We start from the raw sequence: 26,376 nt of genomic DNA, 5'->3' as shown, positions 1-26,376 counted from the left end.
TGAGTTTTTCTATGACTCCTGAGTGGGGAATAGTATCAACGGCCTTGGCCAGATCAAGGTAGGCTGTATGAACCACCTTGCCTTCATCCACAGCTCTGGTGACTAACTCAAAGAAGTCAACCAAGTTGAGCAGGCATGCTCTACCCTTCACAAAACCAAACTGTGTAGGATCCAGAGTTTGGAGATTCCCTATATCCTTATTTATTAGGTCCATGATGATGCATTCCATAGCTTTGCATATCAGAGTTGTCAGGCTAATGGGGTGATAGTTCCCGGGGTCTGTAGTCGCTACTCCCTTGTGGAGAGTGATGACTGTAGCAGTGCACCATTTGGTACGGTCAAAGCCTGAGGTGAGGCTGTGATTGAACAGGGTACACAGGTGAGGTGCTAGTTCCCTCTGTAGTTCATGTAGAACACAGCCAGGGATATTGTCAGGTCCAATAGAATCTGTATTCTTGGCCTTGGACAGTGCTGTTTTAAGCTGTCATAATTATTAGGTTATATTATTATATTATTATTAGGTCATAATTATTTGAAGTGCTGCCTAGTGGGGAAGGTCCTCCTCCTCTGTAAAGGAACTCTTTCTTTCATTCCCGCTTAGTAGATTAATTTTACATTGTTCAATTGTTCAACTATTCAAGTCTTTGATTTCTCATTTTTAGCTGTTTGAGTGTTTATTCACAATTAATTTTATATGTATATGTTCTATTATCTAACTGATAAGGTAATATTTAATGATGTGTTAATAGTTTTGTGTTAACATATTAATTGTATCACCAATTATGCATTTCATTTTCTACCAGTTTATAAGCATTTAAGACAAAAAAACAACTTCCATTCTGTTCTGGCTAATTGCACAATATTGTTCTGGATAAATTTACAAAGGCAAGGGAATTTACAGGGATATTGAGAAAGATGTTTCCTTTTCTATATTTGATTCATGTCCTATAGTAACAAGTTTTGTATTTGATAAAGGCTATTAAATCCAGTACAGCAGCTGGATCTGATGGAATAAATAAACGATTGTGCATGAATCTTTCTAACTCCTTTTCTCCTGACTTGCTATATGTATTTCAGGAACCATTGAAATAATAGTTTTGCTCCTCATGTCTGAAAGGATATATTTGTTTTACCTAACCCGAACTGGGGGTGATGTCACCTCTGCTGATAGCATTAGATTAATAAGCCTAATACATACTGTTAAAGTGCTTTGAGAGGGTATTAACAAAAATTATATCTAATACAATAACCTATAGCATGAATCTACATCAACATGGTTTTACTGTTAACTGCTCATGCCAAACAAACCAAATTAATTTTTATCAGTTTGTATGGAAAACAATGAACGTGGCACTTCCTGTGGATATGATTTACTTATACCTATTCAAGGCATTCAGTACAGTTCTTCACAGAGATATTTTGAGGTTAAGGGATGAGAAAAAAATAATGGGTATGTTCATAGACAGGATGGCATGAGCATCTGTTAGAAAGTTAGAAAGTGAAAAGTTAACATTAGTAATATTACCTCTTAAGCAAAACAGTATTTATTCTATGGTGCCTCAGGGATCCATACTGAGTCAAATTTTATTTAGCATATTTATGTCCTACCTTTCTCCTTCAAGGGAGATTGGGGTAAGAAAGCTTGTAGGCAATTCAAAAATTGGATATGTTGGTTACAAAAGTTTTTGATCAGCATAGCATGCAAACTCAGAATGGGTATCCATTTGGTCTAAGTCTTCTAATACACAATTCAATGCAAACAAACATCAAACATCATTCATTTTGACAATTCCAGTCCAGGTTATCCATGCACCTTAAATAACATAATCCTTAAAAAGTTGATTTGGGTATTATTGTCAATACGGATTTTTCTTCTGATGCATATTAATTGGACATGATTAGAAAAAACTACTGTAAACTCAAAAAATATTCTGCATACTAGTAAACATAGGCACTTTGGGGTCTTACTTCCAATTTTTAAATCTCTGATCGGACCAGCAACTGAATATGGTACATCTATCTGCAGTTATAATTAATACATATTAGAAGATTAGAAAGAATACAAAGATGATTCACAAGATAAAAGAGTGTCAAGCAGTTGAAATAGAAGGACAAATTAATGAAACTGTCATTGTTCTCTATAAACTACAGGTTGATAGAGGTGAACCTAATGATTTATAAGTATATGCATAATGACATGTTTGGGCCAATTATTGTGGTCTACTTTATAGAGTATACTTTGGAGACTAGGAAGAAACATACTTTTGTTAATATTAAAATGGCTAAAACTAAACAATTTAGATGATCATTTCATATTAGGGATAGTAATTTGTGGAATAAACTCCAAGTATGTATTGGGGAATGGATACAATGACTACTTTTAAGAAGGGTTTGAATGAATGGGTGAGCATTAGAGCTTATGACTCAATGTTGATAGGAGTCAAAATATTTGAAGGCCTGTTTTAGGCAAAGAGTTTGAAATTGATCACACCAAACATTTACCATTTAACACTGAGATTGAAACCCTTGAGGATGACACTGTCTTTCTGATTAATGAAGTGAGGAAAGAATTCATTAAGGAGAAGTTAGAAATTTAGTGAGTAGGCTAAAGCAAGGGTTAGTTTGTTATGGTTATTGATGTGCAGCTGTATGATTTACCAGTCTTCAGTGTGTTCAGTGCTGGATGTGTACAGGATTAGGAGAGACAGAGAGACTTACATGTTTTCATAAGTATCATGGTTCTGTTACCAACCTTTGTTCGTGCTGTCCTGTTGAACCGATAGTAATAGAAGTAGTAGTTGTAGTATTAGTAGTTGGTGGTGGGAAAAGGGTGATGAAGACCGGATGTGTTAGAATTTAACCAAGATTCAATGATACAAAGTATGTCTAGCCTATTGATTGAAAAAGGAGTCCAACCGATCCTGTTTATTCATTACACCACCTGCATTAAGTAAGGCTATTGAGATTTTTTTACAAAGTAGTTAAGGGAAGGGTAGCACGTATGGTTCATCGGTAATGTAGTTTCAAATCTTGCAGGGTATATATTGGTGGAGTTGGATTGTAAACATCAGGAATTTGATAAGAAGTAGAGATCTTTGAAAATGTGTCTAGTGGAAACATTTGGTGAGAGGTGAAGTATTTTAGTTGTACTATGGGAGTTGTGAAATATGTTTTAGAGGCAGAGGGAGTGACTGCACCTTGAGTCTGGTATTGTTGTAGGGGAATATGAGATGTAATTTAAAAGAAGAGTGGATGAGAGATGGAAGCAAGTGGAAGTATTTTTAGGAAGATAGGTGTGAAACTGGAGTAGTGGAGTTAGAATAAGTAAGAGCTGTCGTGGTCAGTGGGTTAAACAGATAGTTGAAGTACTCCTAGGAAATTTGTTAGAATTTAAGAAAAATACTGTTGATTCATTCAGAATCATTTAATATGTTGTTTTAAATATATATATATATATATGTGTGTGTGTGTGTATTTATTTATGTATTTATTTGCCATTTGCTTACCAAAAAAGTTTGACTAGGCAAGTGCCCTTTTCAGTGGAGGCCCAGGAAGAAAAGCTCCAGAATTACATTAATAATGTTATAATTTTACATGTAAAATTCAGATACAATACAATACAAAAAGATAAAAAAATCAGTGTTTGCAAAAAAACTCATACTGTAAACTGACAAAAGTAAAAATGTATTATAAAATCTTTCTAGATATTTAGAAGTATAGGATTTAGAGCAGTTATTGGATTTGATAACTGTCTTCATAAGTATATGTTATATCTAATAGGAATGATAGGATAATCACGTGTTTAGAGAAAGTGGACTGCAGTGGATTGTGGGAAAGGTTAGCAATGAATAAGTGTGGTATACTGTGGGGATTGTAGGGAGAAGTAGATTTTTAAAAGGGAGTGCATTGGGAACCACTGTCAATCTGTCTGAGCATGCCCAGAACAAAATGAAGCCAACAATACTATGAAGAAGTAGCAAGTGCACTATGTTTACTATAATCCACAACAGAGTGCAAATATGTATAGTGAAGAGTTTGCTCTTTAGGAATACAACTCTATGTTGAACTCATGCTATGCATTTGAATATGCAGATAGATGGGAATGCTGTGACTCATGCACCATCCAAGTACAGGAAGAGGGCACCAAAACACAAACAACCACAATCTCTGTGAGACACACTCAATATTATATATATATATATATATATATATATATATATATATATATATATATATATATATATATATATAAACAAAATTAATAAAACTCAAGTATCCTCAAAATTGTTCCAAGCACTGCAATGTTGATAAGCTAAATGTAGCATAGCAAAGCTGGGGATGATGAACTGTGCTCCAGTTAGGTGGTTAGGTGGTTATAAATGAAATGTAGGACATTTCTAGAAAGATCTGCCTAACAGAAAATAGAAAAGAGATTAGACGTAAATTTAAATGACAACACTGCTAAGCATTAAGTCATCAAACCAAACATGAAGGAAAACAAACACAAAAGAAGACAATGCTCTTTTTGTTGCTGTTTTGTTTTAAAATAAAATGTGTAAATATTCAATTAATGTGTATGATGTCATCCCACAATTTTAAATGACACTGCATCTATATAATATCCAAAAATCATCAATCCATAAAACATTCTGTCGGTTTGTATGATGTCTGTGTTTGGGATGATAGGACAAGAGGTATGGGGAAAATATGGAGGTTATGTGAGGAACCAATGGGCTGGGGAGACTCCATTGAACCCTTTGCCTAGGCGTTCATTTTACCTAAATCTTGCCTTATCAGAGTTAGTGTAATCAGTTAGATCTGCCCTCTTCCTCGTATATAACACCTCCATATGGCTCTGTCTTCACCTCAGATTCTAACACAGAGAGTGGTCCAGACACATGCACCCTTCCCTTCCTCTGAAAGAGAGACAACATTCTCCTCTATCACGTGTTAACTCCAACAGGTGCCTAAGATGCTAATCAAATTCACATCACCCAGGTTCACTAAGGGCAATGTCTCTATACTACAACAAGGTTGGCTAAACATATACACCGTTAATATTATGCTATGTCCTTCTAAGGGAAGTCTACCTCTGTTAGCAAAACTGAGGTTTAAGAACAGAACCAAGACAAAATAAAAGTTTTACTAAACATTGACAATATGATGGTCTATATGAAGATTTGAGGAAAGTAGATCTGGGAAATATAATAATGGGAGAGATTTGAAAAGGACTTGGGTTTGGAGTAAAATGTCATGCCAAGCAGTTAAACCATACCCCATTCCAAAAGATAGTTCTCTGCCATTCACCTTTTGTTGTAATATAATGAGGGCTGCCAGTATTGTATGCTTTATTTTAAAGGGGAAATTGAGCTATCTTTGCTAAAATAGTTTGGATTTGCACATTGGCAAATCTCACCACTGTACAAATACAAAATATTGGAGAAGACCATTGAATGCAATGGGCTTCTTGGCAAAGTGGAAGCTCCATCTATATGTAGGACTGGGTACTACAAGCAGTATCTGGTGGGAATTTATACTGCAGGTTTAGAAAGTTGAGTGCAGGAACCTGGGAGCATGCTCATGTATAGTTCGGTGTAATGTATGCCATCCACCATCTCCTGGTGGTATGGATTGGAGTGTCCTGTTTGCAAAAGTAGATTTAAATTGCTAATGGACTTCTGGCTTCTCATACCCATCCCTTGTCTTGGCCAGGGAGAATGCAGGCTTGACAGTGGTCCCAGCCATCATGTCTGCATTCATCAGTCCACCTTACTGGTGGAACTCCTGCAGTATCAGGCCTGACATATAGGTATAGCCACTTCACAAAAGAACTGGCTGGACTCAATAACCCAGGCTAGTCCTCAGGTAAGTTCAAGCTATGCTCATAGTAGGTAAAGTGATTCATTAACATAAAATGTTATAGAATCTCATTACCTGTTTGTGGCATAGTAGTTCTTCAATTCAGTGCTTATTGTGAGATATTAAACTGTTTGAATCTTGCCCCTCCAGTATGATGTCATCCAGAGGGTTGGAGTTATTTTTACAGTTCTCAGTAGCAAGAGCAGGATGTCAGAAGCTGCCCTCTGGCTACTCAGTTTTATTGGACTTAAGCCCCTCATGTCTCCTCAGATAACAATATTGATCCTTTATTGGCCTCTTCTAGCAAATTTGGAGAATCTTACAAGCAGTTCATCACTGATTTAATTTAGCTTAATTTGTTATATCTTACCTGTTCCTTTAGTGATAGTGACATTTTATTATATAGTAAAATCACTTTTAAAACAAATCCATGGTTAAAACTGAAACCCACTGTTTTCTTTTGTTAAAGACTTTGAACTATTTACCTTAGTTGACCCTATTAAAATATATCTGAAAATGTCCATTAATGACAGTGCAGTGAATTTAATCAATAATTAATTATTCTACAATGCAAGCTCATACCCTGATGGCCTGTATTCTAAATGTGACTACAGATGTATTACCATAGTTACATGTAAATTAGTTGATCTTTCTGTTTGGCTTTCACTTTTATCATGCAGTTATATTCTGCAGTCATGCGTGTACCTACTGTATTCCTTTATAACATATTAGATGTAGCAAAACAGCAAATTAAAAAAAATCATAATAAGGTTGTTAATGGGTTAACTGAGTTATTTATAAAATTAGCTTTTAAAAGGTAGACTATCTTCTATTTGACTGAGCAACAGAAACAGAGGAAAACAGACATAACTGTTGAATGTGCATTGTTTGCATTGTGCTGACTACAAGTGAGTTTTTTTTATTTAGTAAAAGTTAAAATGCTTAAAGTACACATTTGTTTCTTAATGTCTACTTATTGAGGTAAAGGTGTTTATATATCAAGATACAAGGATATACAAACTAACTTATATCAGCAAGTTGGAAGACTGGACCACAAATGTCTTTTCTTCAGCCACAGCTCAGTTGTAATTAAAAAAACAGTGAAATATAGTAATATCGTATTTAAATACCCATTGGATCTTTTAAGTTAGAATATGAATTTTACAATATATAGGAAACACTTTCTTTTTAGGGTATGACAAATACAAATTAAGATAATCTTGCACAAAGACTAACAGAAAGTAACTGTTATAAAAATATACATCAATGCAGGAAGTGAGCTATGCCATTGATTTAAAGTAGAAAACAGTAACAATTACAAAATAATTAGAATTATTCTGCCAGTGATACATTCTACATTAGACTAATGAGATCAGCAATTCAGGAGGACTGCTTAACAGGGCAATAATTATGATAGCTCCCTCCAAAGCAGTTTACTGTTTAATGCAAGTTAGGTTAGACTAATAAAGTGTACAAAAAATGGCACAGGTATAAAATGTCCCTGCATCCTCCTCTGAAGGCACAAAACGAAAACATGAATGTAATAAGTGTAAATAGAGATTTCCACATAGTTGTTATTTGAATTAAGTAAAATGTTTCCTTACCAGATCAAGGCAAGTGTTTTGGAATGAGTATTTTTTGTGGATTATACTCACACGCGCACACACACACACACACACACACACACACACACACACACACACACACACACACGCACACACACACACACACACACACACACACACAGTGTCTCTCTCTGAGGTGTATTCAGACCATATTTTTCCATGCTACCATATTTCAAGATTTCTTTTTTTTTAGCCAATTGAAAATAAATGATGAACTTCCCTTTCTAGGAACAAGTGGAGATTTAAGAGCTGTATCCAACATCAGTAACTTAATAACTCCTGATGAAGGGTTCATGCCAGCTCTAAAGTTTGAGTAATTGCAAAACTTATGTCAGGCCAATTAAAATTCACGTCTGTGTTCCAGTGTCATTGTGTGACCATGAAAGTAAGAAGTACTATGTGACAAAATTGAATCCTTGCTTTGTAGTATTGGCACTCTGAATATATTCTTTTTGTATACAGCTATCGATGATAGGATACGTTCTAGTTAAGGCAGCAGAAAATGCTTATGCCAACAACTGTAGGCTTCAGAATTTAGATACATTACTGTTCTGAAGCAATAGCATTTCATAGTAGATAGCAAAACTGCTTGAAAGATGAAACAGTCTTAAATGGCTCCTCACTTCCAACAGCATATACCAATCCTATGAACTCTACGAGCTTGAAAGCAATTTCAAAGAAATGGATAGTATTCTAGAAACTTTAAGAGATAATCTAGGAGGAGTACACATAAATAAACAAACAAACAAATAAATAAATCACGGGAATATCAGAATAAACTTAGAAGAATGACATAAAGAGGATACAGCTAGGTCACTTGCACATAGAATCCTTTTCATGTGACAATAGTGAGATTAAAGAAACTTACTGAATAAGTTACAGAGGAATCAGACTTAGACCAATTAAAGGGACGTTAAAAGTATATTGACAACTAGGCCTCTCACAGGTTGAGGGAGTCACCAGTTCACTGCCTAGTCCTAAAAGTGTTTAGCTAATTCTGGATCACTGATGACTTCTAAAATTTGTAATATCGCCATGTTAATGGCAAAAGACATTTGAAGAGGGAAGAAGAAAGCTCTGCTATTAGCAACCACTTTGCCAACAAATACAATTTCTTTTATTTTAGGAATTGTTACAATTACAGCATGCCATTATCTTTTTTTGCACTTTATAAAATGGATGTGGTCTTTTTCTGTTTACAACGGTCTATTTTTACTCAAAGAAAATGTTGTGTAGTAACAGCCTTTAGGACCTGGCAGAAAGACAAATGCTGAATGGGAAATGTGATACAGTATTGAAGTTATTAGAAAGTGTTTTCTGTGTAATATTTTGCAGAGAAGAAATTCATTAAACTATATTTCAAACAAAAATATTCATATGTTTTATAAATCTATAGAATATATTCTCAAAGAATGTTATTCATTTCACTACTAAAATAAATACAGTACTTCCAAGCAGGAAATTATTTAAATCCCAAAAAAGTAAGCCATGGTCCAACAAATGAACAACCTCTGGCGGAAGGTAGCCTGACTACCCCATGATACTCAAATCCATGTATATACGACAAATATAGAAGAAGAAGAAATTTTTAATTTTCATTAAAATGTACTTATTGTAGCAAATTAGGATGCAGATGAGAGCAGATTGTAACATACTAATGTATCTATATGTCCAGAACATGGAATTCACAATGTGCAAGTTAATATACCAAAATCTAGTAGTTTATTACACCACTTTTAAATGTTTGATGTTTCTGATTACTTTTCAGTTTTCACTTTTTTACTGTTGTAAAATCACTACAAATAGACTGCATTATGTTGGGAGGGTGGCCTAATGGTTAAGGTGTTTGCCTTACAAACACAAGGTGCAGCGTTTGAGTCTCAAAAGGGACAATTGGCTAGGCATAAAATGGCTCACAAGGGCAATTAGTTTAGTACTAATCTATGAACTTATTAAAAAAAGAATGGGTTCATTTAGACATTTTTGTTTCTAATGTCCATTGCTTCCAACAAATATCCTACACTGTGTCACATACAGGAAGAAAAAAATATTTTTTTATTTTCAATGTTCAACTGATAGATGTTTCAAGACAAAAATCTGTGGGATCTTAATTTGAGGATATTGAGAAATATATTATAGACTACATTTTTTAAAACTGCATATTCCAAAAGGTAGACAAAATTTAAATTCTGTTATACATATAAAGCTAATTAATTAATTTCTGCTAATAATAGAAATATGTTTATGAATTTAAAAATCTGCTAATTTTACCCCCTATCTGCATAGCATCATATCAACAATTTTACTACAAAGCGTTTTAAGTATAAAGTTAAAATTGCCTTTAGGTATAATTATACACAATTAAAACACTACTACATAAAACATAAAATGAAAAAAAAAGTAAAATATTTAACAATGTTCTAAACTCAAGATGAATCAGACAACATCTAAATCTGTGCCAAAATACTAACTACAGTAGATATCTTGCTTCGGTTTCAAAAACAGAAAGCTATGCTAACCCAAATGTTCTTTTTGTGAACTTGATATTACTCAAGAAATTAAGTGCATGGAGTCAGCTAAAAATACAGTGAAATTCTGACTCTATAAAGTCATAACTTTTTTTTTTACTAAAAACCTTTTATTTAACAGAATATGTGTTAATTCATAAAATAATGACAACAAATAGTTAATAATAAAATATTGAAAGTCTTTTGACCATCTTGATAATTGTTGACTATTTGTAAGGTCTTTAGATAATAAAAGAAGCAAATAGTATGCTATGTAGCAGTGGAACCTTAATTTGAGGATATTGAGAAATATATTATAGACTACATTTTTTAAAACTGTATATTCCATATGTAAATCCCTATGTCACAAGATGGGTTGGCAACTAGCTCACTGACAGAACCCACACTGTGAAAGTAGCAGACTCCAAATCCGACTTCAGATTAGTGGCAAGTGGAGTACCACATGGTTCAGTCCTGGGTCCTCTCCTGTTTTGTATCTACTTCTCTGAAGTACAGGCTAACACAGAAGGTCTTTGGCTAACAAAGTTCACAGATGACTGCAAACTAGGAGCCATAATCGAAACTGCTAACGATGTGGACATCCTACAAAAGAGCCTCACTGAGACAGATGCCTGGTTTCAAAGCCATGGCCTCACGCTCAAAGCCAAAAAGTACATTGTCATCCCCTTTGGTAAAAACTCTGTACCCCATGAATTACAACATAGGTGGTATTATACCTAACACCGAAAGTGTGATAAGAGACCTTGGGACACAGGTGGACAGTAGTCTCTTCTTTGATAATCACATTGTCACAGTAGTCAGGAAATCCTTCTACGTGGCACACCTCATCACAAAAGGTTTCTTATCCAGAAAAAAAAGAGGTAATTGTTCCCCTCTACTCATCACTCAGACCCATTATAGAATACAATGCTCCTTTTGGTATGTACCTCACAAGACATCTACAACAACTGAAAAGGCCACAGAAATACCTCACAAAGAGGATTACCAGCCTCAAACAGATGCCCTATGCAGACCTTCTCAAAAAACTCCAGCTTTACTCCGTCGCATATCGCCTACTCAGAGGTGATCTCTACCTAACATACAAAGCTATGTCAAACCCAGAGCTGTTGGACATGCTCCACTTAAAGAAATCCCACTCCCTCAGAGCTACACGCTCTAGGGACCTAAACCTTGTCACCACAATAAACAGAACATGCCGGAGGGATAGATTCCTGTCCCAGAGACTTCCCATACTCTGGAATAAACTATCTATCTATATCAAACAAAGCTCCTCATTAGCACTCTTCAAGAAAAATCTTGATGATTGGATGGGAAATAGGAAATTCCCCCCGGGGATCACCTCTGTGGCTCTGCTCGACAGTGGCACAGGAAAATCATTTTCTTGGGTGGCAAAAGCCAGGATACCTTTTTGGCTAGGCTTGTATAGGCCCCAGGGCCGATAGCCTAGTACCTACCTATGAACCTATGAACCTATGTGTACACCTTGCCATCATCTAATATTTAATTGTCTATGAACCCCTATCCCAAACACAAAAAAACATCAATTGCAATGCGACCAACTTTATTTTTGTAATTTTCATAACACTTAAAATCAAGATTCAAAAACACATAAAATCCATAAATGTAAGCATGATTAACTAACAATATCTGACAGAAATATTTAGCACTCCACCCTCGCCAACTACATTTCTAGTAGGACATGTCAAATACTGCTCATCTCTACAACAGTTAATAACTTTAGATCCAGAGTAAATTATCTTTCACTCACTGGCTAAATCATAATTCACCCATCCAGCAGGGCAACATTAGAAGCTGCTCACTCCCTATTTTAATGTCAGGACAGAAAATAGGGGGAAATCTTTGTCAATCTGACCTGCATTCCAAAAAAATGCCCCTGAATCCATACAGCTAAATAGGCTGTGTGGGAGGGTCTCACAAAAGCCCATGCCAAGAAACCAAACATCCATTTCCCCTGACCTAAATAAGTTAGCCTCCCTCCCTTCCCTAATACCAAACTGCCTACCAATGACCCCTTTCTGATCTGCCCAGCAATAGTATTTGAATACTATCGACCCATTAGTCTTACTTAGACTAAACTGCTCTGTGCAAGCATTCATGGGCAAAAGCATCTGCTTGGTACATACAGTATCTTCTTTGCAACTTTTCCAGTTACAAGTACTGAAAAAGTACATGCAGTTTTGAAGTAAGTCTTTCCAAGCCACTATCATTAGTCAGAAAAATACCCAGTGTGGTTCCAAAATAATAAACTATATATTTTTTATAGTATTATTAAAGAAAACAATGTGATAGGATCACAAAACGTTATTCACCTAATTATTCTTTGTAAAGCTGCACCTGTAATTGCCAGTAAGGGTTGTTCATTTCATTGACAAACAGTACATAAAAAGAGCCAATGAAGCTATTCTGCCTACACAAAGAAACAGTAACTGATTCAACAATTATACATATGGCATCATGTTGCTAGCAGCTTATCAGAATGTGGCTTTATTATCAGACTGTAATAATTTTTTTTCCATGTCTATATGGGGTTTCTTCAGGTACTTTCATTTCCTCCCAGACTTAAATGGCAAACTGTTTTCTTTTGATTGGCTGTTGTAATAGAATAAAATGCAATTAAATTATAAAGAGTGTTATTTTTCCTGAGGCATGCCCAATGAATGAGTCCTGACATCAGTGAAACAAACAATGTTTTTAAAATGTAATAAAGTTAAATAGATAGACTTGTTGTCTTAGTAAGCTGGAAATTTTCATTGTCAGTGCAATGGCTATGCAGACTGTCCAATCCAACACCATAATGACTGCACAAGGAAAGAAACAGAAAATAAGCAGTATACACTCTACTCGACTCTACATGCTTTCACATATTCGGAAAGAAAATAAAAGGTCTTTAATGCCCTCTCAAAGGCAAAAAATACAGCCTCCATGGGACCTGACAACATCCCTGGCTGCATCCTACATGAACTCAGGCAAGAGCTCTCAGCACCATTAGGCACCATATTCAACCAAAGCCTGAGCACCGGCTTCATCTCAGCCAAATAGAGGACAGTTACTGTCATTCCTCTACACAAAGGTAGAGCATTCACTGACACAGGAAATTATTGGCCCATCAGCTTAACTAGCCTGATTTGCAAAGCCATAGAATGCATTATCATGGATGTTATAAACAAGGACATTGGCAACCTCCAAACACTTGACCCCCACACAGTTTGGTTTTGTCAAAGGGAGATCATGCCTGTTAAACTTAGTCGACTTCTTTAAAACAGTCAACAAAGTCATGGACTAGGGAAAGATGGTGCACACCACCTACCTTGACCTAGCTAAAGCCTTCAACACCATTCCCTACTCAGGCATAATAGATAAACTCTTCCAGCTAAGCATCAACCCATATGTTACCAGATGGATAGTTAACTGGCTTATTGATAGAACCCACTCAGTCAAAATAGGGGAAGCCACCACTAGTAGTAGACCAGTAATGAGCAGCTTACCCCAAGGATCAGTCCTGGGGCCAATACTGTTTGGGATATACTTTTTTGAGGTGCAAACCAAAACCAGCGGTCTGTGGCTGACCAAGTTCGCAGATGACTGCAAGCTGGGTGCTATCTTAAATCCTCCTAGTGAACATCCTCCAAGAAGGCCTTACCCAAACTAATGACTGGTGGCAGAAGCATGGCCTCAGACTGAATGCCAAGAAATGCATCATTATCCCCTTTGAGGTAATGGCATCCCCACTAATTATCACATTGTTAACAACACATTAATCATGCAGTCAGTCATGAAGGACTTTGGCACCCACGTTGATAGTAATCTGACTTTTGACCATCATGTTGTCTCCATTGTATGGAAGACGTTCTACATGGCCCATCTCATAAGTAAGGTAATTCATCCTGGAACAAGGAGGTCATAACATCCCTGTACTCCTCCCTTATCAGACCCATTATCGAGTACAACACGCCCTTCAACATATACCTTGCCAAGCACATGCAGCAGCTGGAGAGACCACAGAGGTTCCTGACCAGGAAAATCCAGGGTCTCAGACACCTATCCTATACAGATAGGCTAAAAGCCCTGTCCCTCTACTTGGTTTTGTACAGACTACTCAGAGGTGACCTGTGTCTAGCATACAAAGCCATCTCAGACCCAGCTCTGATGGAGTTGCTGCATAATCTGTAAATCAAACTCCACTCATGTAAACCACATGCAAGGCCTCAACCTGGTCTGTGACATAAATAGAACTTGTTGGTGGGATAGATTTGTCTCCCAAAGATTTCCTGTGGAGTAGACTCCGTTTCCATGTCAAGCAGAGTACCTCACTAGCCCTCTTTAAGACAAACCTGGATGACTGGATTGGAAACAGAAAATACACCCCTGCGATCCCAACTGTGTCCATGCTATAAACTTTGAATTTTAAGTCAAAAATTTGCATTAGCAACTTTTGCTACATAATCACTTTTATGACATACTAAAAATAAAAGTCTCTTTCTCTGGCTAAATATGGTGTGATGAACCCTTAGTATGCAATACCAATACATAAGTTGTTTCTTCAGTTTAAACATATCATGTAGCACAGCTTCTTTACTTCTGGAAGATGAATACTTAGTTCATTAAATACTTAAATTTAAAAAATGAAGGATAACCAAATGGCACAAAGATTAATAATATTTCTTCTACCACATCAGCTGTAAACTTTCAAATGATTAAACTACGTCAGACATCTTTATTTAAATAACATTGTATTTAAATTAATTGCCATTTAATTAAATGCCTTTGAGAGACTTTGAAATTCATAGAACTTGTACAAGAAAGGCATTTGCTGAATTCATTCCTCTAGATATCAGTACTTTTGTATATAAGTAGGTGTCACATTTCCAAAAAATGTCTCTTCTTCTGCATGGTCCATTTAAGTGACGTTTTAAAATAAGCACAACTCTACAAGTAAATGAGCACATGTATGTATTATGACATTCCAAAATGTGCTTTGCAACAGCATTGGTGATATCATGACTGATTTTTTTTTTCAAATATGGCATTGTACATTGGTTTAAATTCTAACTGTGGTATTGAATATGCAATCTTTGTTGCAGACACAAGTAATGTTTTACATGACCCCTTCTGTTGAACATGCTATGCAGGAGTTGATCTCTTATTCTTTTCTATAAATAACATCATTGGGTTCTTGTTTAGCATACATGCAGAAACTGCATCTCTTGGATTTATAAAGTGTCATGCGGTAATGAGAGAAAGTTTTATTTATTTTTTTGTTTCGTAGAAGACATGTAACCTCTAACTAGCATATTGAATATACTTCTCACTTTACAAAAGGAAAACTTAAGTACACATGGTATTCATTGTTTAAAATGGGATCACTGATACAAATGTGCTAGTTCTCCTTAAAAAATTCCATTCTCATACTCCATGTTGTCTTTTTTATCTACTTTAAATATGCAAATCAAGTATATTCTTAAACAGGAATACCTGTCTAGTTAGAATTTTACCTTTCTTAAATCTTCAACTCACATTTTGCTCCTCATGGCCTCTTACTAAAAATATTTCTATTACATCCACTAAAACTGATTCAAATCAGATTTTGCTGCAGAGTTTATCTTAATCTTATAATTTCTTTAGACAAGATATAGAATTTGATAAATAAAAGTACATAAAAACTAGTACTATGCATGGATGCAGTTAAGACAGAATTAATGTCTGAATTACTCTGGTCTTTCATTGCTGCAGTTAATAAAATCATAAAAAGTTCTATTCATTTATACAATAAAATGCAAATTAATTATATTTCATCAGACAGTCTCAAGAAATGTTAAAATCTCTTTTTCTTCACCTTTTGTATAAATAGCAGATTATCTACATATCTGCTATAAAATACAATCTGATTTTAGTAGCATTCTTTGGAAAAGAAGTATTTGTACTTATAAACAGCCAAAATAAGTTTGTATAATGTAGTGCAAATGCTACCATATTGCTGTTCCTTCAACTTGTAAGTTAAATTCTCCATTAAATAAAAACAAATTCCTTGTTAGCATTCCATGCAACCATTTAAATGAACAAGCTAACATATCCACTATGCCAGGATATTCCATCACTGTGATCATACCATCTAAATCCCCGGGATTCATGAAGCTCGGCGCAAGGCCGGCGTTAGGCTTGCGCCAACCGTGCGGCGTGTAGATGGTGCAGTAGCACCATATGCATATTAATGAAGGCGTGCTGCTGCCACAGCCACATTCATAGGAAATGAGCATGAGTGCATGGGGCATGTCGAAGTACCGCACGGAGGCGTGGAAATGTCGGCTGTTGACGTGCAACCTAAAATGCTTGAATATTACAATCTGCCTGAAATAGTAATCACACCTGTCAGTGTCCTTGGATACTGAAATGTATGCAAAGCATGCAAGACAGTCCTTGCGAACACAAAATTAAGAAGCAAACACAAATGCCCGTTAGCAAATATCGAGTCTCCATCCCTCGAACAAATGACATTGAAAACTGTGTGCCTGTATTCTAATGCAGTGTAGATAGTTATACCAGGTGGAAGTGAAACGCATCATGTTAGCGCGCCACCAATAGCTACTTGTAGCCCAATGGTCAGGGTTACCACCTATTCCACATTGTGAGGGATAGTACACAGCTGGGCAGTTGTGTCCATACCAAAACCATTATAAATGTAAAATATCCTGCAACCGTATGACATAATTATGTCCCACATCGCATGTAATAGTCACATACAATAGTTATTTCCGTATGTAACATACCACATGTTACAAGAAATAGAATAAGCAAGTAAACGAAACAGAAGGAGCATATAAACTGCTACAACAATAAGCTAACATGTAGGCATAAAACAAAAGTATTATCCGTAGTACTGACCGTGAGTATGTGTTGTCCTTTAGAATCTGATTTGTGTCCAGAATATATCCCATCCTGGCCATATGAAAAGGTGGCAACCCTACCAATGGTCAGAGCATTTGGCCAAAATCTGCCCATATGCGGTCCAAGCCATTCTTGTCAGGATGAGTCAAAGTTGAACGGGTATTACCTGGGTGTACCTACCATGTCATGAAAGATAAGTATTTGCGTGTACCTATGTGTGTGATGTACAGCATGTGGAAGGTGAAAAATGCCAGGGTAGTCCTCACAACTATACAGGTAGCTGACATATGTAGTGTATGCAATGTGTTCCCTTGACCGTGCCATTGGCCATCAACCAAAGAAGGAATGGATGGAGTGTCAAGAATATGTGTGTGTGTGGGGGGATGGGTAATGGTATAATTCACAAAGGCGAGACTGTGTTGGATACACAACAGGTGAACTGGAGGTGTATGAGGGAGCAGCGGGTGAATCAGAAAGAAACACAAAGAACAAACATACACATCAGCAATACAACCTGACAGGCCATACTGTAAAACACAATCACACAAACATATGAATATTAAAATGTGCGATACACATGTACAAAAACATCAACGGCATATACCCACAGAATGGTCTGGATGGAACTATGCCATCGAAATGCAACACACCTGGATGCATAATTGAATACCCATCATCCCCTCTACAGCACACAACCTGCCCCCATTCCTGAACGTCCACAAAATCCAGCCATACTCGGGCTATTAGCTTGGCGCAGCCATATCTACACATAGTGACCACTACCCATATGTAGTAAGCAGTGTCACCCTAGGCAGTGTCAGGATTGCAAACTATGTATCCCTTGCATGTAAAACCCTAACACATTTTCGTAAATCCAAAAGAATGGACGGTAATTGGCTTGTTCGATTTTTGGATATCCCTCATGGGATAAGTATCCTGCGTAAACATCAGACTTGGTATCATGACACGATGTCCAGTCCTGTAGACATCTGGACACAAGTTGATGTGCAGTAGTGGTTCATGAGACTGTTCAGCCTCTAGGCGGTCATGCAGAACCTACTACCCAGGATCAAACACCTGCCCGTGATGCATGTCTCCCCACATGAATTATCGAGAGAATATATTGTATACAGTCGCATAGTGGCACTTGGAAATAGGGTGATTAAGGCACTGATGTAAGCAGGGTACCTCCTGACCCACTGTGTGAGGGACAGTCACTGTTTGGGTAGGTGTGTCCTGACCAAGAATGATACAATGGCAAATGTCCTGTGATTGTAGGAAATAACTATGTACCATATTTCATGTAACAGTTGCCTAAAACAGTTATTTCTGGATGTAAAATACGTAAATCGTACAAGAAACAGAATAAGCAACTAAAGTGCTACAGGAATAGGCTCTCATCTAGGAAAATAATGAATGTTCTAAACCCTGTACTGACCGTGGGTATGTGTTGGCCTAAACAATCTGGTGTGTCCAGAATATATCCCATCCTGTACATATGAAAATGTGGCAACCCTACCAATGGTCAGAGCATTCGTACAATAACTGGCCAGTCTCTTAATCACTCACAAAACCAGTGACCTTTGGAGGAAAGGTGTTGAATGACACTTGAATGACTAATGATGATAATTAAGAATAATAGACACTTTTAACTGCAGAAAATAAGTATTAATACATATGGCTCTGAATCTGTCAACATGTTTCAAGTTGATAGTACTAATATTGTAGAAGTGTCCATGATTGTCCCTGATTTGTCAATGCCTTGTCCCTGTCACTCTTGAAATTAGTCCCTGAGTATTGCAGAGGTCCGTACACATATGTACACCAACCAACTGTTACATTTGTTGACAGTACTATTGCATACCTGCAGTGAAGTCATAAGTGATGTCCAGAATAATATTCACCGTATATATGAATGAATGAAATAGTCAAATGTGAAGGGAAACACCAGTGGAAACACCCCCCCACCCTGTATTATGTAGTGGAACCACCCCCCACCATATATTATGTAGTGCCAACATAATAATCTGGTCAGAGGTGCCCAAACCCTGCGTCTGTAAACACAGGTATAATGTTAAAATTGGGACCAACTCTGTCCATGTGCTACATCTGACATTTGAACAGGTACAGGGTAGTTCTGGTCACCAGTTGGACAAGTTGGACACCACATGAACACCCTGACAATCAAACACACATATGAGCCAGGGCTATAAGCTTTGGAGTTCTGAATATCCTTGGAGTGAGTAAACATGCAGCACGGGTCCAGAGCTGTAGGGAATAAGGAATGTCGCATGTGTAGTACTATGGTTTTCCCAGCAGGAGAATGGATGCCTGCTGTGTAAGAGAAGCTGTGAGGCGTATGTTATGGTAGCTATGAACCATGGGTATACATATAAATGAAGCAGAACACCAATAGTGTAGTGGTTAGAGCATCCGCCTAACGTTAAGGCATTCCCGGTTCAAGTACGACTATAGCACATATCATTTTCTTGTGTAATGAATGCCTCTGTGCTGTAAAGCCAACATTTAAACATGTAAAGGTGAACATGCGTTTCACATGGGGCTGTTAACCGGATTCCATCAAAGTGGTACTGTCATAATGAATAAGGCACACGTTTGCACAAAGAAGTGTCAGTAAACATATGTAACTCACAATAAGGATATGCAATTGCGCCTGCGCAGGTGTAAGCAGCTCCCAGCATAGCAAATGTATTTTGTTTTGTACAGATGTAACATATATATATATATATATATATATATATATATATATATATATATATATATATATATACATATATATATATATATATATATATATATATATATATATATATCTAGATATGTGTGTATAGATATATATCCACAGACATAAAATAAAGAGATATATGAAAAAAAATATATATATATATTTATATATATATATATATATATATATATATATATATATATATAATGAATGCCGAAAGAAGAAAGCATACACAAGGGTTGTGAAGAGAATCTAGAGCAACTAAGGTATTATATAGTGCTTGCAGCATATGTCAGATAAAGCTGCACAAGAGTGAGTAGAGCACCGCTATTCACACCAGAGGCAGGGTTATACCAGTGGCCATAATATTGTTGAACTGCTACATCAACATTACACACAGACGGAATGTAGTTCATGTTGTGACCACCTACACTTGAAACCCACAAATGTTCATAATCCATAACACCAGGAAAGGCACGTATGTGCAAATATAAATGGCTGCAGTCCCTGTGAATACACGAGGCGGTACAAAATGTGTGTAGGGCCCCTAACGCTCTGGAGAGGGCAATGTGTAAAGGTGTGTCATGGCTGCGATATCAGGTGGATAATGTCTGTTACGCGTGGAAACTCAGCATGGGTGGGCTGGAGAAACTATGGCTATGCGAGTATGGAAACAGAAGTGCCAGGGTTGGTTGTGCCAGTTGCAATGGAGCAGCACATGTAGGTCAGCTAGTACGTAGGTGCGATTCTCAGCTAGAGCGTCTTCTGCGTGGAGACATGTGTGAATGGACGTACCTTCGTTGAAGGTTGTGCGTCAGGGCTGGCAACTCGGCATGTAAAACCTATCTGCCAATCATTAGCGGACCGGAGTTTCACTGTGGCGACCCCTAACCGGGAAAAGCCGAAAGACACAACAACATGCAGACATCAATATGTTGACGTACATTCTCTGTAACACATGCACTCCATTTACTGACATAAATAATATGAATGTGCACAGAAACAAATACAGTAGCAGGAATAATAGACTGTGCAGACAAGGAATAGGTCAAATGACACTGTATCACATTACACTTATCAGCGGTACTCCATACATGAACAAAGTGCAACATCTGTCTGCTATACAACGTGCTATATACCGTTTACAAGTTAACTGGAGTGAAGTGTCGGTGTCATAATGACTAAGGCAATAGTATGCTGTTGAAGCAGAGATAAAATCCAATACGCATGTGTAAGTGTGTTTGTCCGGGAAATGTATTGGTCAACGGACACACAGATGTATTTATATATATATATATATATATATATATATATATATATATATATATATATATATATATATATTTATACACACACACACACACACACATATATATATATATATATATATATATATATGTACACACAAAAAAACATATATATGCCATTGTAGATATACACATGTACATAACTAGGTTACTTTACAGCAATTACGGGTAACATATGTTCAGACCAGGCATATGTTACTGGGAGGTCCAATAAACAAATGTTTACCTCCCACACCGCCCAGCTAGGCCAGTCAGACATACAGACAGGCAATAAAGGTAAGTACACTGCTGCTTTCCAAACCACCGGCAGGAAAGTACCAGTGGGAGAGATCTGCAAGGTCTACACTTTAAACATGGATAACGGGGTCCCTTGCGGGACACCAAAAATTCACTTCACGTGTGAACCCTTGGTTATCGATGTGAGCAGGATGTAGCTGTACATGGAACAGTAGGTTGTGCAAGTGTAATAACACATGGGTTGACAAAACATACGACATGTGTCCCGCGACGGGGAGAGTGGTCAGTGCGTAGGGGTGTGTTCATACCCCGGCTGCGCTCACAGTAAGTATTTGTCATGAGTGCTGTAGAGGGGTGTCAGGTAGGTGAATCATGGGCATGCAATAATGGGCCTAAGTGTGCAGGTGTTGGTTGGCAGAGATGTAGTAGGCCCGTCCAGTGGAAGTAATTAATATTCCTATGTGGGCATAGCAGGTGCCTATACCTCCCAAACCTGAAGAGCACATCTACTGGATAGTCCGTAAACCATTGGGGGAACACATAGGGACTATATCAGTTCCTTGTACCTGATTATCATGGACGTCCATGATTATGAATCAGAATGTAACACAGTCCTAACTAAACACTTCCAAAACTAGCGATATTAGGTGGACAGGTGGCGGAATACAGGTAATGACTAATGACAACATGTATGAGTCATAAGCAGCATGTACCTTGACAAATGTGAATGAATACATATGCCCTGTGACTGTCAATGTGTCAGGTTAATAGAACCAATCATCTAAATGTGTCCCTCAGGGTGTTATGCAGTGTCCCTGATACAGTGTCCATTCTCCCCCATTGGTATGTGAGGTCTGCTAGTGACGGAAAGCACATATTCCGCCGACCACCTTAGGTAGATGATAGCATAATAGTTTGGGATTACCACCTGTTCGCCTTTGTGAGGGACACTCCACTCTGGGCAGTTGTGTCCTGCAAAATGAATGTTACGGCACATGGCCTGTGATTTCGGGAAAATAGTTCATGTATTGTGTGTAGTGGTGTCATAAAATGATTTTGTTGTATCTGAAACAGCCACATGTTATAGGAAACAGTATTAGCAACTATAATGCTACAAGAATAACCTTAATGTATGCAAACCGGTGAAGTAGTCAGTTTACTACTGGCTGTGGGTATGTGTTGCCTTGCCAAATGTGACAGCTATACATATAGGTCCTATAGGGCTGCCACCTTTCCAAATAGCCAAAGTGGGACATGCTCTGTAGAAATGTCAGACGTACCAGGTCAGAACATACCTACAGCCATGCATAGTACAGAAATGTACATCTTAGCACAAATCAAAGCTTAGTCTAGCAGCAGTCAAGTTGCTTATGCTATGTCACATAACATATCGACGTGTCATGTATACAATAACCGTTACCTGCAACTATTACAGACACGTAGAATATAATAATGTCCTCTAATCAGGACATTTGCTATGGCTAGAATATTCTCGCATGACACATATGGCTAATGAGGGACTGTCCCATGCAAAGAGTCTCATGGTGGCCAATCTAAAAGATGGAAAACCTACAATAGGTATGCGGTAGCATGATCCGGCAGAGAGATGCATTTCCTAAAAAACATTTACATGTCAGCATTGCAGAGTATCGGTTCTCATGTATCAGCCAGATGGGAGCAGATTGTATGAGGAACACGCATATAATATGATTATGTCACTGGACAGGCCGCCGATTCCGCACAGTCGAATGTCTGCCGTTGCGTAATGGTTAGCCATACCCGATACTGTAATCATGTAGTCCGATGTAATAGGCATTACAAGGGATTGCGCCCACCCAGCATGAGTGACAAATGGAAGCACCAATGTTGGTGCACGTGCAAGTGACTGAGCGAGCGGGTGTAAGTGCGTTTGTCTACCAGTATGCGAGTATTGCACTGTTAAAGAAATGTGGAGTCTAAACAAGTATAAGGAGCTGTAACCAGAGGTCAGCAGTGCTTAACACCGGGCAAACACACGTACAACTGCTCCCACCTGCTGGAATGTACCTTACCCACTCCGTATCCAAAGGCGTCATTCTGGCCGCAAACAAAGAAACATCATTTGCGCGTGTTGGTAGCAATACCCTGCACACACAGCTCATGTGAATTACCAATACACCATGGCATATATACAGACAATAGACAGTATCACACACATACGATACAGCACAGTCATCCAACAGTATAGCAATGTACTGGCAGATATGTCCGGACCACTGGTGTTTGCAGACCTGGTCGTCCTGTGTTTCAGTGTGTGAGCATGCCCAGTATGACTGTTACGCATGTTGTTGACTGACATTACCATAATATCTTCATGTGTTTGAGCATGCCCAGTATGGTCAACTGGATCGCATGTGTCACATGTCCAGATAGTCAGTACTGTGGTGCCGACCCCTGCATTGTACACCGACAGGTGGCATGCTGTGTCCGCAGGGTAGCTAACGGTCATGTGGCATTGACTGTTACTACATTTCTGCACAGCATGGGGGGACATCCAACTGTATCCACAGTCCTACACAGCACCGGGGGTGGCACACATGACTCTCACATGTGTATGTTGGAAGGGGGCACAGCTGACAGTTGTACACATTTGCTACTACTGTACTGGTATGCCAGGTACTCCATTTCAGTGTGTGGCTCTACCTAAATTGCTGGTTGGAGGCTTACCAGTGTATGTCAGATCCTAGCTTTAACTACCAGCATAGTGGTTTCAGATGTCCTAGCCTTCACAACCTACATCCAACTGCCTGGCCTGCTGTAGTATGTATGTGTGTCTGTGGGGATTGGGGTCATCCATTGGGCATATCCAGAGGCCATTGTACAGCATTTGTCTGTATTGGTCTACACCTGTCCAGCTGTATGAGACTTGTGTGGGCTGTATGGACACACATGATGTTCAGCCCATAACCTGCAGTGGGTTAGGACACCCTGTGTACTACTGGCTACTATTGTGACCCCGGTATGTGTTACAGATGTCATGGTGCCACTATGGATGCGTACTGTCTGCTGCCCTAACAGTCGGCCACCAAATTCCTTTGTATGCTCACATCCATATCATAGCTACAGGTAAATACACATTCTAATACAACTGACAATGGGTGGGTTGATTGACTTACCTTGGGGGTGTTCCAGACATGAGGATGGTGTTGGAGGGCTGCCTATGTCGCATGCACACAGTGCACTTCCTATACAAGGCTGAGCACTGGTAGTGTCATGTTTGGCATCCCTTGTACTGTCTGTGCGAGTCAGAGAGGGTGAAATTCCCTGGGTACCTACTGTGTCAGTGCATATGCCATGTGTTGCCTCTTTGCCAAGGGCAGGTCATACTGTGCACACCTCCTTTCACCTACTGGGTCCAGCTCAGGTAGTTCCTCCTCCAAGTCACACTGTGCCTGTACAGGCCTTAGCATTGGTGGGGGGGCTGTGTGGCCCTGCCCCATGCTGTTCCTGCTGCAACTGTTACTGCAGGATCAGATTGTGTAGCATAGCACATACCATAACAATTTGGGTGCATGTAGCTGGTGAATACTGCAAGGCTCCACTGGATGTGTCCAGACACCAGAACCGTGACCTGAGCATCCCAAACACACGCTCAATTATATGTCTTGCCTGTGCGTGTGCCTCATTATGGTGTAGTTGTTCAGGTGTGTGTGCATTGTTGATGGGTGTAATCAGCCATGACTCCAGTGGTTACCCAACATCCCCCATTAGGAGACTGTAGGGGATGTCCATATTGGCAAAGGTGTGGTGCAGCTGTGTCAGATGCCATATGTTGGAATCATCATAGCTTCCAGGGCAGACAGCACACACATTCAGTTTAATGCCCTGGCCATCGCATACGGCCTAGCTGTTGGAGGGTATGCCCCTGCAGTAAATGTAGGCCCTACCCCACTCACTGGGTGGTGCTTTGATGCATACATGCCTGCAGGCTATAGCACCCAGTACCCCAGGGTAGTCTGCCATTTGGTGGAAGAGACGCATATTGCTGGTCAACAAATCACGTGTGTTGAGGACATGTACGTGCTCACTGGCATGTGGTGACATGGCGTCTGTGAACTGGTGCAATACTCTGGATGCAGATGCCTGTGAGATCCCCATGATATCCTCATTTGTGTTTTGGGAGTTACCTGTGGCTAGTATACCTAGGCCAACACATACCTTGGTATCCACTGGGATGGGTTTCCCTCGGCCTGTTCGATGTGTCAGGTGTGAACAGCACAGCTCAACAAGCTGCTGTAGGAGGTCTCTGTCCAGCCCATAGCACTCCACTATCTCCAGCTCATGTAGCCCCTGGTAGGTTACCCTGGGTCTGTAAAGTCTTACGTCACCTCACTAAGGGTTGTTCGGCAGCATTCACATCCTTACCACCCTTAGCCTCCTGCACATGTTGGTCTATGTTGCCTGCTGCAGCCCTTCTCATTTGGTTGGATTGTGTCGAGAAATGTCCCCGCATGTATACACCGGTGGTGTAGAGTGTGGAAGAAACCTGTGTGTATGGTGCTTGCTCACTTTACCGTAGTGTTCTGGGGTGGGCTGGCCATGTAATCTGCTGATTGTGCTAATTATCACCTGTTTGTGCAGCCTGTTCACCTTGTCTACTCCACTACTGCTGTTGTCCCTTCCAATTTCACCAGGCAGGTATAGACACACCCCTAGCTTAGGCGTGCTAAAGCAGGAGCAATCCCGAGGCACAGGGCTCCAATGTACATACAGTATGCCTGACCCCCCTCCCATGCTTTCACCTATATTCGAGTCCTGCACCCGACTATCTATACACATACACTCTTGGGATCTGCATCACACCCCGGGGATAAACGGGATTCACTATTGTCAACCTCATTTGCATAGTATTGTCTTCTAATGCATAGCTATATGACCCATACTGATCCTCCAAATTAATAACCACTGCTTACTGTCGCTCAGATCCGCACACAGCTGGTTAAAGGTGCCTTACTATCACCGTATTCGATGTCCCTTGTTCTTCCCAGCAACAAAATAACCGGTCTCTACACAACTAGAACCCAGGACCCTGCACACCACAGACGATGTGCTTTACCACTAAGCCATGGTAGAGCTACATACATCTGAGGTGATCACGTGCAGATCATCCAGCACAGACATTCAATAGTGCT

Source organism: Protopterus annectens, chromosome 3.part1 (genome assembly GCF_019279795.1).
Source record: "Protopterus annectens isolate FY-2018-M chromosome 3.part1, PAN1.0, whole genome shotgun sequence".
Lineage (NCBI taxonomy): Eukaryota > Metazoa > Chordata > Ceratodontiformes > Protopteridae > Protopterus > Protopterus annectens.
This window is presented reverse-complemented; position numbering follows the sequence as displayed.